Raw genomic sequence first — 18,239 nt, 5'->3', positions numbered from 1 at the left:
AAAGCATAAATCACCCAATACTCTGATATCTGTCTCAAAACCAACAACAATTCTCTGCAATGTACAAAATTCCAGCCTCTGGATCTCTTGGTGAGGGATCCATATATAGATGTATGCAAAGAGGATGAGTCAGCTCATGAATTGATTAGTGGCTTCTCTCTATCAGTTCTTTCTTCCACTTGGAGACTGAGAGCCTCTTACTCATCACTGGTCGAATTCAGTGAGGCAAGTGTCATTGGAGAAGATTCTGGAAGCTTCCATTGTCTCTCCACCTCATGGAATGACTCTGCCACTTGTCATTTCCCGCTCAACACACCCTGGTAGTGCATTCAAGTGCGTTGCAACGCACCTAGCCAGTGTATTTGGGTGCTTTGCAACGCAGCTAGCTAGTGGAGCAGCTGAAATGATCCTGATTTGACTAGTTCTGAGCAGTTTCTGGTGGAGAACTTCTGGGAGAAGCTGTAATTTGTTGACCTTGTTTCTTTAGGAGCTGGAACAACACTTTTAGGGACTTAGGATCCCTTGGTTTATGAACATTTCATGCTTAGAGCTGTAAGGCACATAAATGTCTATAACAGCCCCACCTACCGCCACCTCTTTGATCACTGCTAAGAAAGGCAACAAGCTCATCTCACAGACTAGGAAATTTATTTTCTGTCTGATTCGCTTCCAAAGTAAGGGGAAGATCGTCACCACATCCATGACCCCCAGGAAGGGTTCCTCCACGCAGCAGTAGCAACAAATAAATACGGTCATGACAGAACACAGGAGCAGCTTCTCCTCACCCACAGGGGTACCACACAAGCTTCAGGTGGGCAACAAAGTCTGGTTGCATCTGCAGAAAGAATGCCTTACAAGAGCCCATCAGAAGCTCTGACCACATCGACATGGTCCTTACACCATTACCAAGGCTGTGGGAAATAATGCTTTGGAGCACAACATTCCTCCATTCCTTCGCTTGCACTGAGTGTTCAATGTGGACTGTCGCCGACCATGCTTCCCACCATTACTGGACACATCAGAGATTGCAGAACAACTCACGAGAGACCCAACTCAGCAAAAGCTTCCTCATCTCAGGGGGAAACTCAACGCAATGGGGACCATTGCTTCCTAAGGGGGGAGGAATGATTCAGGTGGATGTTGGTGGCCACCCATCTATCCCATTTGGACCCCCACAACTGTCTCTTTCAGTGTTTCAGTTTCCTTAATTATAGCCCGGTTTACTATTTTTAGCAGTTTTTCGGGTCCTGAACTTCCGGAGCCGTTTTGAGGCCCTAAATGATGTTTTTTGGGAAAATTTGGAGCAACAATGGACCCATGTTTCTCTTACCAAAGTTGTAGTTCTCGGATATATCTTTCTAACGAAATACTGTGTATGTCAAACGAAGATCGTATGCCAAAGTTACGACCCCGGGAAGTTGATGTACCAATTTACCCAAATGGGGCCCACAGTTTGGCGTTTCATCTTCTAGGGTTAGGTTTTGGAATGTTAAGGGTTTTCCATTGTTTCTCAACAATAAATAGGCCTTCGAGTCTGATTGTAACACAGTTCAGAGGCATGTAGCCGCCACATCTCTTCTAAGAGATAAGTTACCATCGCCCTAGCTGGTTTATTTCCATTGTTGTTTGTAAGCATATTTCAATATTTTACATTAATGAAATGAAGTATTATTTCTGCTGCATCTCTGTGTTTATGGTTATCTCTGTAATTTGTTGTGTTCTTGTTTAAATCCAAATCAATTTCCTATCAAAATTTTGATCAATCTATGAAAATAGAGGTATTTATGGTTATCTCTGTAATTTGTTGTGTTCTTGTTTAAATCCGGATCAATTTCCTATCAAAATTTTGATCAATCTATGAAAATAGAGGTAAATCTGGGGACTGATAAGACTGTGGAAGTAGATGGCAAAGGAGTGGTCAACATTTTGACCAAGCAGGGGGAGCCGAAGACAATCTCAGAGGTATATTGTGTTCCTAGTCTCAAACATAATTTGTTAAGTGTTCGTCAATTGACAAAGAAAGGATATAGAGTTATCTTTCAAAGTTAAGAATGTGTTATATATGACAAACCTCCAAGAAAACAACTGATAGCAAAGGTGCAGATGAAGAGGAACATATTGTTAAAAATAGCAACAATAAATTTTAAAAATAGAAATGCTAAAAATAGCACTGCTATAAATAGTAGTTTAGCCAGTGTTGAACATAGCAACAAGGGATGAAAAAATGGAAGTGCTAAAAATAGCATTCTATAAATAGCATTTCTAGATACCTTCCTATTTTAGTCTGTCCCTAAACTAAAATAGAGAAGTAAAATTCGAATTTGATCTTAGCAACTGTTTGTAAAATAATTAATTAATTCATCTTGAGTTAATTAGTTAAGGAAAATCAAACATGAAGTCTATGTGGGGACATGCAACAGTTTCTCCATTAATTGAGGAATTTATCCATCAGTTAAAGAGATAAGGATGAGTTGTAATTAGTTGGCTCAATTAACTGAGTCAAGTCCAGTTAGATTAATTCAAACAGTTTGTTGAATTAATGTAAGTTCAGTTAGTTAATGCTTGCATGCATGTAACTACTGCACTTCAAATAACTGAATATTCTCTCATAAATAACTCATGCATGTCAGTTCAGACAGAGACCTAGTTGAGATCAGATGGAGGGGTGTACTATCAGTTGCTAGAATATTCCATTGTGAATATTCCTTACATGCTTAAGGAATTCTTTCCTTGAGGATTGCGCAGTTACTTCTTCAGGTTTTGTGAGTGTGATGAGGCCAATTCACACATGTGGCTTCACTAGACCCTAAGAAAAACTGTGCAGGGAAATAGGAGGCTTGAGGAGGACATATACTATGTCTATTCAGTCTGTGAGTTGTATTGTTTGATTGCAGAGAGAGGAGGATAGCTTGAGAGCTGATTCTTTTTGTAACTTGAACAAGATTTCCACTTGTATGATAATACAGAGATTGGGGTTTTAGGCTGATGATCCAAAATTTCAACACCCTCTAAGTCTTCAAACATTCAAAACTATCACCTAAGAAGAACCTTTTAAAAGGACAGATTACACTATCGGGAGGCAAAAACATGAAGAAAACAGTGAAATAAGGCATATCGAAGGTCAAAGGAATGACACACATGAGCCGTCAAATCTGCCCGATCAACGGTCTAGATCCGATCGGCATGTCACAATCGGCAGTGGAAGGCGAAGGATATCAGAGCCCATCATATGACAATTGTGATCGCGATCAGTGCAGGTCAATAAGGACTATCGATCAAGAGCGCAAATCGACGGCCCAGGTTAACTCGCGATATCACAATCGGCGATCACAGAGGAGCACTTACAAATGGCCCAGGGGTCTATGCGATATGTGATTGTGATCAATTGCATCACAATATCGCATCAGAGCTACACAAAGGAGCGGGGCCGATACAAATATGGTTTGCGATAGCTGGACCCGATAAGGTTATAGGTGATATTTTATATATTTTGAAATCCAGAAAATGGCGTTTTCCTTTGTATTTTGCATTTCTGCCAAATAAAGGAATTGCAAAGGAAATGTGCCCGATGTGATGAAACCAGACCGGAAAGGGTTTATGAATGCATATGTATAACATTTCAAGTTCGCCATAAAGCCATTTTGCGAGATTTTCAATGTTTTAATGTATTCTCCAAATACAAAGGGAAACCACGAAATGAGCGGGATTTCGGGCGGGCCTTAGGCAGTAAGTGGTATTGGATGGGCTCCGCTCGATCCCATCCATTGGCCAACACGTGGCGTGAGAAAACCGCCTTTTCGGGCGGGTAATCTCTGTACGCCTTTGATCTGAAAATGGAATGTACTTGTTTAAGGGTGCAAGGTATCCATTCTCAATAATTTCAACTGTGAGCTAGACACTCCAAATGACCTCTAAAAAATGTATAAACTTCTTATTTCTTATACAGAGATAGACTGTAGGGGCATTCACCGGACATGTCACCTCTAAAAAGAGGATGAGTTCCAGAGGCTACCTGGCCCTCTACAGGCTCTGCCTAAAGAAATAACAAAGTAAACACTTAGAAGTCTTTGACATACACATGCTTGAAGTTTAAGGTCTTGCGGAATAAGACAAACAACTTTCTGCAGCTGAATAGGTGATTATGTGTATATGCAAGTTATGTATATTTTGCTGTTTAAAACTTTATATCATTTTTGTTTACCATACCATCTTCAGCAAATAAGAGACATCAAAATGATAAAGCAGTTCACCCCCTCTGGGCTACATCTGCTGGACCAAGCCTCTCCAACTAGGCTTGTCCTCTTGTATTAAAATTGCTACAAAGGCTAATACAAGAATATGGGTGTCTCAAAGGACAGATCTGACTGTAAATACAGAATCAGAAGACAGGAATTAGCCAAACATGCTCTTTCCCAAACACTAAACAGTGAATTTTGTACTTTATACAGTACTTTCCCCAATTGACCGTGGTGGCCCTTTACACTTGCATGGAGAATTTCGAGGTGAAGATGACCTCAATTGGTTCTGAAACCTCTGTCATTAGACTCAAAAGGTCGAAAATAGCAGACATAGGCTTTTGAATCACCAAAAACGGATGAACATAGCCCCCAAACAGCTCATGCACTGAAATGGCCCTGGTGGCCCTAAAAGCTTCCCTGAAGCTAAACAGTGAGAAGAATGCCTCAGAAGGCAAAACGAGCTGTAGAAATGGATTCAGAAGGCTGGAAAACTTTAGGAATGACCTTCTTTCCACTTCCAATGGCTGCACAATTCCCAATGCAGCTCCCAAACTGATTTGGCCCTAGTGGCTCCTGGAACTTCCACGAAGCTAAAACACCTGCAAATGACCTCAGATGGCTGTGAAACCTATGCCAATGGCTTCAGAAGGTCGAAGAGACCCAAAATCAAAAAAAAATTCGTCCAAAACGGACTTTCCTAGCCAAAGTTATGGCCATTTACTCCCAACTGCCAGCTTGGCCTAAAAAAACTCCAGTTAACTTTAGTTACGGCCAGATAAGCCCGCCAAATGTGGAGCGGCCGCCAAATTTGGCGCCACCGCCAACTAATCCGCCAACTGTAACTGCAGTTTAATAAATGCACATGTGACCACAAATTTCGGATGGCAGTTAACATCGGATTTCGCGCCGGAAGTTAGGGGTTAGCCCACGGTTCTGGGCACCCGGTCGCATGGTAGGGCGGGGCTGGCCAGCCTTGCTTTTCCCGCTCAACATTTTTGAATTAAAATATAACTCTGCTGCCCCACATTTCAAATGCGGCTGCCATGGTGTAACGGTTAGGGCGTTGGACTGTTAAGGGTGAGGTCGCGGGTTCAAACCAGGCCATTCTAAACAAGTTTTTAAAACGCGCCACAATGCTCTGCTGACGTCATCTGGGGCCACGTGGCGCCCTCCGGGCCTGCCACGTGGCGACTTGTGATTGGCTGTCGAAAGGGAATATTCCCTGGAATATTTCAAGGAATATTCCGTAGAATATTTTTTTTTTTAATTTTTTTTAAAATTCCAAAAACTAAGGGTTATTGGGCAAATTTTGTTTTTGGCATAACTTTCTCATACGGCGACCGTTTTTCAAACCGTTTGCGGCGCCGGAATCAGGAAGACGAGCTCTATCCAGTCATTTAGGTTCCAATCAGTTCTGGGCACTTTCATTTTTGACCATTTTACGACACTTGGTCCTGAGCCCCTGATCAGCGTTTGCCACCCAAAATGAATCTTAGCCGTTGGAACAAGATCACTCAGATTGACAGTGGAGATGCGATCACGATATAAAGGTGAACCCGATAGAAATATAGTGCGGATTTAATATTTGAAGTCTGATGAACAGTGATTTGGCGGATTTTTCCCGTGTTTTAGTGTATTTCTCTGTGTAAACAGAGAACACTATTTTTGGGGATTTCAAAGGCCCGATGGTCCCTTCCGTTGCAGAACAGTTGGCCACCTTCCCTGAAGACGTTATGCCATGATTTCTAACGCTTATAAGAGGATTCGAGTGGACAGAGGCCAAGAGTCAGAGAGCCCCAGAAGGGGAAACAAACAGACAACGCTGATTGGCTTTAAAGCCACAAACTGACAGAAACAGAGAGGAAGCAGTACTGAGACAAAGAGAAAAACAGAGACAGAGAGTGAAAGAAAGAGTATGTGTACTTAGAGAGGCTTGATGGATTCAAGCAAACTCCTGTTGTTTGTATTTGTGTGTTGAGACTCAATTTGAGCTCACATTTTGTAAAACTCTGCTCTTGAAGACATAATAGAGAGGTCACCACTGAAGGCTGGACCAATAGACATAGCCCAAGAGTTTTGGGTGAACTCCAAATTAAACTTGCTATGTTTATGTGTGTTTGTCTATTATGATTCTCTAACTGCTTAATTGTTTATATTATTTGCAATCTTATTGATCTGTTGCACTAAGTAATATAGGCTAATCCATGCACATGAGTCTGTAATACCTTAAAAGTAATCTAAGATCTTCATTTTCAGATCAAGTGGTATCAAAGCTTTAGGTTTGCTAAGGTTAGACAAGCTTGTGCTAGATTGTTGAATGCTAACTAGGTCAAAGCTCAAACTAGGAGAAGGAGAGCTTGTTGAGACTAATCCAAAAATTGGAAGAGTCTACGCTCAGAGGAGAATGGCCGGAGAAGTCCCATTGGAATCAGAACCTCAATTCATGGACAGTTTCATGACCATGAGAGCCATGGTGGAAGAAATGTATCAGGAATTTAAGAAGGATTGAGGTGGAAGCACCTCAACACCCGAACAAGGTAAAGGAGTAGAGGAACCTCTTTTATTTGCCAATTCAGAAGGTAGAGGGAAAGGGGAAGAGCCTCCTCCATCAACTCCTCCTTCTAGCCCTGAAAAGAAAAAGAAGAAAACATCTTTGATTAAATTAGATGTAAAATTTGATTTGCCAATCTATGATGGAGAATTAAATGCAGAAAAGCTAGATAACTGGATTAGACATATTGATGTGTATTGTAGGGTGTAGAACATTGATTCAGAAAGGAGTAAAATTCAGTTGGCTAGCCTTCGCCTTGGAGGAACTACCCTAGTGTGGTGGGAAGGCAGGACACAAGTTGATTTGAAGAAGCATGGTAAAATTCTTTCTACTTGGAATGAATTTGTTTCTGCCATTAAAAAACAGTTCTATCCTCTAGCTTATATGCAACAAGCAATGATGAGTTGGCAAACTCTTCGCCAATTAAAGGGCCAAAGTTTACAAAGCTATACCCAGGAATTTAGAAAAAGACCTTTAATTCTAGGCATTTCTCTAGACTCACCTAAAACTTTGTTGAAGTATAGGTGGTCTGCATAGCTATTTGAGGCACATGATTCTCATGTTTAACCCCACTAGCATAGATGAGGCATCTGTTTAGGCTACACATCTAGAGGTTAGAGGAAAGAATGTAAACCCAAAGATTGGGGGATCATCAAAACCCTCTGCAAGCAAAAACAAGGAAAATAAGAAGCTGAGATGGAAAGAGAGGAAGACAAAATTTGTACAGAAATACAAACCTTCATGCAATCACTGCAAGAAGGATGGACACGATGATGAACACTGCTGGTCTTTGCATCTGGAGCTAAAACCCAAAAAGTTCAGTGGTAAGAAGAAGAAGACTAGTACTGTTATTCAGAAAGATTTGGGGTCAGACTCAGGTGATGAAACAACAGTCACAGCCATAAGCATAAAAGGTAAAAATTTTGAAGCATCTATTAGTAATTCTGCACAATCTATTGATAATGAAGAAAATGAGAGGAAAAGATGTTGGAAATAATACTGAGAGGGGGGGGTGAATCAGTATTATCAGATCAATCAAACTTTTTCAATGCTCAGAAACATATACGCTACTTCAGTTAGGTGAACCAGCGTGTACACGCTACTGTGACTAAATAAAACAGCGTATAAGAAGAAAACTCATAATTTAGTTAGCTTATTCTTCAGTTAAGTTCATCAGGACATTATTCACCACATTAACAGTAAACAGGTGCAGTATAACAGAACAGATCAAAAAGCCACACACATGAACACCAAGATATAAGGTGGAAACCCAATGTGGGTGAAAACCACCTGCTGCAAGTTGTCTCTATCTTTCTTTAATATGAAACTTCAGTTTACAATCTTTTGTACTGGTGCAGCCTTATACCAGTACGCAGGCTACAACCTGCAGAAGGCTACAACCTTCTCTCGTTCTCCAAACTTCCTTGGAAGGGAGCTCCAACCCCCTTTGCTCTTGTACTAGCCAAGATACTAGTACGTAGGTGCTGACCTACAATCTTCTTTCCTTCAGATACCACCTTTCATACATTTTCAGACTGGATATTCCTGAAGCACAACATTACAATCTGTAGACCCCAATTCATTCAACTTTCACAACAGATCATTGAAGCATAAAACAACCAAACTTTGAATCACTGAAACACTGAAACACTGAACCCTGTCAATCACCAGTTACCAGAACACAGAGCAGACTACAGAACTCTGCAATAACAGTCAGACCCCACTGTAAACCCAAAATCAAGCTTCAAAAGATATACGCTACTTCAATGAGCAAAACCCGCGTATACACGCGTTTTTACCGAAGCCAACCTGCGTACAGATCTAAAAATAAACTTTCTCAATTTGCTACTGTACCAGACATCAGTTAGACCCAGAACATAACATTGCGACAATATGCAGATCTAGAAATACGTATAATCAACCATATCATGATAGTGCATTTCAAACCATTAGATCCCGATCTATCCTTAGATCTAGTCTTCCATCAACCGATGTGATCTCTCCTTGGCTTAGATCAAGCAACCCAGAACCTGCATATCAGATCTCTTCCTCTCTTAGATATTCAAGCCTTGTCGAAAAGATGTCTTTGCCTAATGATCTTCTTCTCCTTATATAGCCTTAGGCCTTGTTCAATACCAAGAGCCAAAACCATAGTAATACAATACCATCAACTTCAAAACTAGAGATCGACACGCCCGTCGAGACACAATGGTCCGAAACCATAGGCACAACTTCCAAGGACTAACCACCATGGACCAAAGGTACTTTTCCACATACACGCGCTTTTTCTGAATCCAACTAGCGTGTACACGCGACTTGGGCTTAACGAACCTGCGTATATGAACTTCCTTGGCATGCTGTACTAAGATCTGTCTTCTGATTAAGATGCCATCACCTGTACCAACCTCTGAGCACCTGTACCAACCTCTGAGTGAGTTGCCATCAAGGACAACACTTGAATCATAATGCCAACAATCTCCCCCTTTGGACTTGATGGCAACCACCACACCAAGTCACTCTCCCCCTTTGACATCAAGGGCAAAGGGCTGTGCTCCCCCTGAGGACATGCTGATACCTCTGCTTGGCTGTGCTGACTCGTGCTCCCCCTGACAGTAGGCCAGATCTGCAAAAGATGTTCTTCAACAAGAACCAAGACTTATACACCATAAGAGACCTTCCTATCACCAAAAGACTCAATACATACATCCATACTCCCTACCAAGAGGGGATATATCAGAAACAACCAATTATATTACAGCATTCATCCCAGGCATAGTGGGGAAACCAACATAGGCCGTTACATGACCTTGACACCATAAAAGAGATATGACAAGAGAGATACATGACATAGAGACAACAGATCTAGACCAAGACTTAGGAAAGGCACCAGCAGCATCTGATAAACATCTTGTTAGATCAGCAACCAGGATTTCTTTCTGAGCTCCTTCTCCTGAAACCAACAACCAAAACATCTGAATGCCAACAATGCTTTATGAGACTTTTAAGCTGCTCCCCCTGAACCTGTGCCTGTTGCACCCCCTGAAACTGTGCCTGAAGAATTCTGACATTCCCATTGCTGTTCAGAACTTCATATACGCGATTTCTCCTACATAAAACAGCGTATGTACGCGGATATAATCTCTGCAACAAGCGTACACCATACACGCGACTTTCCCAACATAAATCCGCGTGTATACGCGTATATACCTTCCGTAACTTGCGTATACCAACTTTTCTGTAGAACAAACAAGCTTCAACAGCAGGATGAAGCATCAACTACTCCCAGCTTTTGTCTGAGATATTCAAAAGTTTCCCTGGGCAGTGGTTTTGTGAGAATATCAGCAACTTGTTCCTTAGAAGGAACATACTCCAACTTGACCTTCTGCTCAAGCACTTGTTCCCGAAGAAAATGGTACTTGATTGGTATGTGCTTGGTCTTTGAGTGCATGACTGGATTCTTTGAAATGCTGATTGCACTTGTATTATCACATAAGATAGAGACTGGTGGAGTGCAAGTGATTTGAAAGTCCTGCAAGGTCTGCATCATCCAAAGAAGTTGTGTGCAACAAGATGCTGCAGCCACATATTCTGCTTCAGCTGTAGATAAGGCAATCGAACTCTGTTTCTTGCTGAACCAAGATACTAATCTGGAACCCATGAAGAAAGCACCACCACTTGTGCTTTTCCTATCATCCACACTTCCAGCCCAATCTGCATCTGTGTAAGCATGAAGAGTGAGATCTGTATTTCTAGGATACCATAAGCCATAGTTTTGGGTCCCTTGAAGATATTTGAAGATTCTTTTGACTGCCTGAAGATGAGTTTCCTTTGGGTTGGCTTGAAATCTTCCAACCATTCCTACTGCATGTGTAATATCTGGTCGAGTACCTGTCAAATAAAGCAAACTCCCAATCATGGATCTATAAGTGGGTTGGTGAACTGCTGCTGATTCATCATTTGCACTGAGGCTGCATCCTGTAACCATGGGTGTACATACTGGCTTTGACTCTTCCATGCCATACTTCTTCAAGATCTGCTTGAGGTATTTGGTTTGAGACAAGAAGATACCTCCTTCATTTTGTTGGATTTGCAATCCAAGAAAATATGTCAATTCTCCAAGAAGTGACATTTCGAATTCTTTCTGCATAACCAAGGCAAAGTTTTGACTCATAGTCTCTTCATTGCTGCCAAAAATAATATCATCTACATAAACAACAAGAATTAGCAATTTGTTATTTTCAACTTTTATATAGAGATTGCTATCTGCTGATCCTTTTGAAAAGCCTTGTTGGTGAAGATATTTGTCCAACCGATAGTACCAAGCCCTTGGAGCTTGTTTGAGTCCATAGAGTGCCTTTTTCAATCTGCATACAAGGTTTGGATCATTCCCAAGAATGAAACCATCTGGCTGCTCAATATATACTTCTTCTTCTAAGTCTCCATTCAGGAAGGCTGATTTCACGTCCATTTGAAATACCTTGAAGTTTTGAAAGCTTGAGAGAGCAAGGAACATTCGGATGGCCTCAAGTCTTGCCACAGGAGCAAAGGTCTCTTCAAAATCTATTCCTTCTTGCTGTGCATACCCTTTACAAACAAGTCTGGCCTTGTTTCTAATTACTTCTCCATTTTCATTTAACTTATTCTTGAAGACCCATTTTGTTCCTATTACATTCTTATCTTTTGGTCTAGGAACTAATTCCCAAGTGTTGTTCTTTTCGATTTGCTCAAGTTCTTCATCCATTGCTTTGACCCAACATTCATCTTTGCATGCCTCTTTCACATTTTGTGGTTCAATGGAGGAGAGTAATGCCAAGTAGCTTGAAGCTTCTGCAAGTGTCCTTCTTGTTTGTACTCCTGCTTCTTTCTGCCCCACAATCTGAGTTTCTGGATGATTCTTTTGAACATATCTGGATGGAGTCTTCTCTTCTATTCTTGTCTGCTCCTCTGGTTCTTCTTGAGATTCTTCTTCTTCTTGAGGTTCTTCTTCTTCATCATTTCGCCTTTGAGAGTAACCTTCATCTTCTTCAATGTCTTCATGATGAACTTGCCTAGGAATATATCCCTTCTCATCAACCACTATATCAATACTGTCAACAATTCTGCCAAGTCTTTTATTGTAGCACTTGTATGCTTTGCTATGTGGAGAATAACCAAGAAGAATGCCCTCATCTGCTCTAGGTTCAAGTTTGCCAAGTTGCTCATCAGTATTCTTAATATAACATTTGCTCCCAAAGATTTTGAAGTGCTTCACGGAAGGAGTTTTACCACTCCAAAGCTCATGAGGTGTTTGAGTGCTGTTTACTCGGACATTTGTTTTGTTAAGAATAATAACAGCAGCATGTGCAGCTTCACCCCAGAAGGTTGCAGGAGTACCTGATTCATCGAGCATAGCACGAGCCATTTGTTGGATAGTTCTGTTCATTCTTTCCACAACCCCATTTTGCTGAGGAGTTCTAGCTGTAGAGAATTCTCTTCTTATCCCATGTTCATCGCAGAAATCGAAAAATTCATTTGATGTGAACTCCCCACCTCTGTCAGATCTGAGGCACTTAATTTTGTGTCCTGATTCATTTTCAGCCAATGCTTTGAAGGATTTGAATTTTTCGAATGCTTCATCTTTGTGCTTCATAAGCCCTAACCAAACAAACCTTGAGAAATCATCAATGAATAATATCAGATATTCTTCTCCTCGAGGTGTCCTTTTCCTAAATGGACCACATACATCTGTATGGACTAGCTCAAGAGGCAAGCTAGCTGATCCTTCCTTCTCTGGAAAGTTAGTTCTGGTTTGCTTTCCAAACTGACAAGATTTGCATATGGTGTTGTCTGGAATTTTGATATCTGGAAGATCGCGAACTGCCTGATATTTGCATGCTTTCCTTATTTGTGAGAAGCTTAGATGTCCCAACCTTCGATGCCATAACCAGTGCTCTTCATCCTTGCTAAGATAGCATTGTTGTTGTCCTTCTTCAAATATGTACAGATTATTTGGAGTTCTTTTGCCTTTGAGAACTGTTTTACCTGTATCAAGATCACGAACAAGACATCCATTCGATCTGAAAATAACCTCGGTTTTTTGATCACACATCTGGCTGACACTTAGAAGATTATGCTTCAATCCATCAACATACAAAACATTTCCAGCCTTGACCTTTTCTTTCAAAGGAGCAATACCTTTTCCTTTTATAGTTGCAGGAGTATCATTTCCAAAAGAAACTTTCTTTCCCTTTTCTAAAGTAGAATAAGATTCAAGTTTTTCTTTATCACCTGTCATATGTTTCGAACATCCACTGTCAATGTACCATAGATTTTCCTGTCCTTCTGCATAAAATGCTATCCCACATCTTTCTGTTTGAGGTTCCTTTATTCTCCATGTTTTTGTGCTCGTGGCTTGTTCCTTTTTCTCCTGAAACCTGCTCCTGCATTCAGAGTCTTTATGACCAAAATTATTGCAAATAGAACATTCAACTTCATTTTCAAGAACCGAAAAGTTGTTATAGGTCCTTTTTGTAATCCCTGTCATACTTCTTTGTTTTTGAGCTTCCCTAGTCATGATTGTTTTATATGCAACACATTGAGCTGCTTTGTGACCAAAGTTATGGCAAGAAAAGCATTGTCCATTGAAGAAGCTTCTGCGGTTATTGAATCTACCAGCCAACTGATTGTAATTTCTATTTTCATCTATTCTTGAGCCAAACTGAGAAGATTTTACCTGTGGTTGGTTGTAGCTTTTGTTCACCCTTAAGAAGGATTGTCCCTGATAGTTTCTGTTTGTAATTCGTCCCTGCTTTACCTGATTATCTTCATTGTTCTTCTGCTCATTTCTTCTTGCTGCATCAAGATAACTTTTTGAGGTGGATGCTTGAGAGGTTTCTCCATTATAGCCCAAACCTGTCTTGTTTAGAGGAGACCGCTGCACATTGATAATCTCATCCAAAGTTTCAGATCCTTTGACAAACTTAAGATTAATAGCTTTTGTTTTCTCAATTTCTTTTCTGAGACCAACAATTTCACCTTCTAGTTTTTCAAGATGTTTTTCCTTTTCATCAATTTGAAATTGCAAAGTATCAATGATCACATTCTTTTCTTCTATGCATCTCTTGAGTCTAGTAATTTCATTATAGAGATTATCCACATCTACAGCATCCTCATAATCATCATCTTCAAATGCCATTAACAGCTTATATTTATTACCTTGTTCATCTTCATCACTGTTTGATAAGCCATCACTATCTTCATGGGTGTAGTAGCTTTTCTTATTTGCACTTTGTTTCTTGTTCCATCTAGCAGGTTCTTTTCCTTTATCCTTATAAGGACATTTTGCAGCATAATGACCTACTCTTCCACAAGCAAAGCATTTGAAAGGTAGCTTACCTCTGAACCTTCCAGAACCCCTTTGAAGATTTCTGACAAAATTTGATTCTTCTTCCTCTTCTTCTGGAACATGGCTTGCTTCATAGTAATCTTCTTTTCCTGATGCCTTAAAAGCAGCTTCCCTTCTGTCAGATGGACCTCCCTTTCTCATTTCATAAGCAGTTAGAATTCCATGTAGCTGAGACATAGTGAGAACACGGAGATTTTCTTTTTCTTCTATTGCAGATACTTTAGATTCAAACTTGGGGGATAATGATCTTAGAATCTTTTGAACTACTATAGTCTCTTTTATTTCTTCACCCAAATTTTTCATACAATTAACAATCTCATCTACCCGAAGAAAATAATTAGCCACACTTTCATCATTATACATCTTGAGAGTCTCATATTGAATCCTGAGAGTTTGAAGTTTAGCTTGCTTTACCTGTTCATCTCCTTCATAGCTAGTGATCATTTTGTCCCATATCTCTTTTGCTGATTTGAAGTGCATGACCTTCATGAATTCTGTTTGGGATATACTTCCTAATAGAGTACTGACTGCTTTTGCATTTGTTTCATACTGCTTTTTCTCAGCTGGATCTGTAGGAGTAGCTGAAGGAAAAGCATAGCCTGTTTCTACAATGTTCCAAACTTCTGTACCAAGAGATTGAAGATATGCAGTAACTCTTACCTTCCAATAATTGAAATTTGTCCCATCAAAAATCGGTGGCCTGATTGATGCTTCTTTCTCGTAGTTGCTCATGATGAATGATCTACCTTCAAGCGATCAAGCTTCTCTGAAGGACCTGCTCTGATACCAATTGTTGGAAATAATACTGAGAGGGGGGGTGAATCAGTATTATCAGATCAATCAAACTTTTTCAATGCTCAGAAACATATACGCTACTTCAGTTAGGTGAACCAGCGTGTACACGCTACTGTGACTAAATAAAACAGCGTATAAGAAGAAAACTCATAATTTAGTTAGCTTATTCTTCAGTTAAGTTCATCAGGACATTATTCACCACATTAACAGTAAACAGGTGCAGTATAACAGAACAGATCAAAAAGCCACACACATGAACACCAAGATATAAGGTGGAAACCCAATGTGGGTGAAAACCACCTGCTGCAAGTTGTCTCTATCTTTCTTTAATATGAAACTTCAGTTTACAATCTTTTGTACTGGTGCAGCCTTATACCAGTACGCAGGCTACAACCTGCAGAAGGCTACAACCTTCTCTCGTTCTCCAAACTTCCTTGGAAGGGAGCTCCAACCCCCTTTGCTCTTGTACTAGCCAAGATACTAGTACGTAGGTGCTGACCTACAATCTTCTTTCCTTCAGATACCACCTTTCATACATTTTCAGACTGGATATTCCTGAAGCACAACATTACAATCTGTAGACCCCAATTCATTCAACTTTCACAACAGATCATTGAAGCATAAAACAACCAAACTTTGAATCACTGAAACACTGAAACACTGAACCCTGTCAATCACCAGTTACCAGAACACAGAGCAGACTACAGAACTCTGCAATAACAGTCAGACCCCACTGTAAACCCAAAATCAAGCTTCAAAAGATATACGCTACTTCAATGAGCAAAACCCGCGTATACACGCGTTTTTACCGAAGCCAACCTGTGTACAGATCTAAAAATAAACTTTCTCAATTTGCACTGTACCAGACATCAGTTAGACCCAGAACATAACATTGCGACAATATGCAGATCTAGAAATACGTATAATCAACCATATCATGATAGTGCATTTCAAACCATTAGATCCCGATCTATCCTTAGATCTAGTCTTCCATCAACCGATGTGATCTCTCCTTGGCTTAGATCAAGCAACCCAGAACCTGCATATCAGATCTCTTCCTCTCTTAGATATTCAAGCCTTGTCGAAAAGATGTCTTTGCCTAATGATCTTCTTCTCCTTATATAGCCTTAGGCCTTGCTCAATACCAAGAGCCAAAACCATAGTAATACAATACCATCAACTTCAAAACTAGAGATCGACACGCCCGTCGAGACACAATGGTCCGAAACCATAGGCACAACTTCCAAGGACTAACCACCATGGACCAAAGGTACTTTTCCACATACACGCGCTTTTTCTGAATCCAACTAGCGTGTACACGCGACTTGGGCTTAACGAACCTGCGTATATGAACTTCCTTGGCATGTTGTACTAAGATCTGTCTTCTGATTAAGATGCCATCACCTGTACCAACCTCTGAGCACCTGTACCAACCTCTGAGAGAGTTGCCATCAAGGACAACACTTGAATCATAATGCCAACAAAAGACATGAGATTTTTCATATTAGAGTTATTTCCAAACATCAAAAGATTGATACTTTATTTGATAGTGGATCACAAGTAAACTTGATTTCTGAAACAATTGTAAAGAAGTTGGGATTACTAACCACACCTCACAAGAAACCATATCCATTAGGTTGGGTATGTGATAAAGCAAAGCTACAAGTGACTAGACAATGTAAACTTAGGTTTGCATTTGGGTTAACATTTGTAGATGAGGTTGAGTTAGATATAGTTCCCTTGGATATATGTGGTATTGTTTTAGGAAGTCCTTACTTGTATGATAGAAAGGCCATTTTCTATAGAGCTGAAAATAAGTATCAACACACCAAAGATGGAATAGAATATATTGTAAGAGCTCATCAACTCAAAAATAATTACACTCTCATAAACTCAGGGCAGATGAAAAGAATTGTAAATTCATGCAAGCAATTTTTACTAATGGTTGTAAAGGGAAAGAACCCTGATAAAACCAATGTATTTGAGGGCTATGATGCTAAACAGGAAGTTGATTTAGAAAAATTTGTTTTAGAATATGATATCCTATTTCAAGAACCTAAAGGTCTGCCACCCAAAAGGGAAATAGTACATGATATTCATTTGCAGCAAGATGCTCAATTTCATAACATCAGAATGTACAGGTTGTCTCTTTAGAGAATGCAGAGATCAAGAAGCAGGTACAAGAGCTGCTCGATAAAGGGTTCATAAGGCCAAGCACATCACCATGTGGATCTCCAATTGTGTTGGTGATAAAGAAAGATGGTTCGTGGAGGATGTGCATTGATTACAGAGCACTGAATAAAATAAATATCAAAAATATTTATCCTCTTGTTCGCATTGATGATCTATTAGATCAGCTGAAAGAAGCAATTTACTTTTCCAAGTTAGACTTGCATAGTGGCTACCATCAGGTCAGAGTTGCAGAACAAGATGCATGGAAGACTGCTTTGAAAACAAAGCAAGGGTTGTATGAATGGCTCGTTATGCCTTTTGGCTTAACTAATGCTCCCACCACTTTCATGAGAGTTATGAATGATGTACTCTGACCTTTTATTGATGATTTTGTAATTGTATATTTAGATGACATTCTTGTTTTCAGTAAAACATGGGAAGAACATTTAAAGCATGTAAAGTAGACTCTAGATGTTTTGAAAAGAGAAAATCTCTATGTTAAGTTATCAAAATGTGATTGGAAAAACATCTTTAAATTATTTGGGTCATATTGTAGGGGGTGGTGAATTGAAGATAGATCCCTCTAAGGTCGAAGTCATTGTGAACTGGCCTAAACCCAAATCCGTTACAGAAGTTAGGAGTTTCCTAGGAGCAGCACAATATTGGAGAAAGTTTATTGCTAACTTTTCCTTGATTGCAGCTCCCTTACATGCTTTAACAGGATTGAACAAGGTGTTTCAGTGGGGAGGCAAACAACAGAAAGCCTTCAACACCTTGAAAGAAAAAATTAGTACAACACCAGTACTAGCATTGCCAGATCTTCAAAGACCATTTGAGATTGAAACAAATGCTAGTGACTATGCCATGGGAGCAGTGTTGATGCAACATGGTAAACCCATATGTTATCATTCTGAGACATTTAATTCTACAGTAGTTAATTATCCCACATATGATAAAGAATTGTATGCATTAGTACAGAGTGTGAAAAAGTGGAAACATTACCTAATGGGAAAAGAAACAGTTATACACACTGATCATCAACCACTTCAATATTTACACTCACAAACTAAATTTCAGCAATCAAGACACTATAGGTGGA

This window comes from Pinus tabuliformis, chromosome 5_2 (assembly GCF_031772625.1).
Source record: "Pinus tabuliformis cultivar Carrire ecotype Pingquan chromosome 5_2, CPIR1, whole genome shotgun sequence".
Taxonomy (NCBI): domain Eukaryota; kingdom Viridiplantae; phylum Streptophyta; class Pinopsida; order Pinales; family Pinaceae; genus Pinus; species Pinus tabuliformis.
This window is presented reverse-complemented; position numbering follows the sequence as displayed.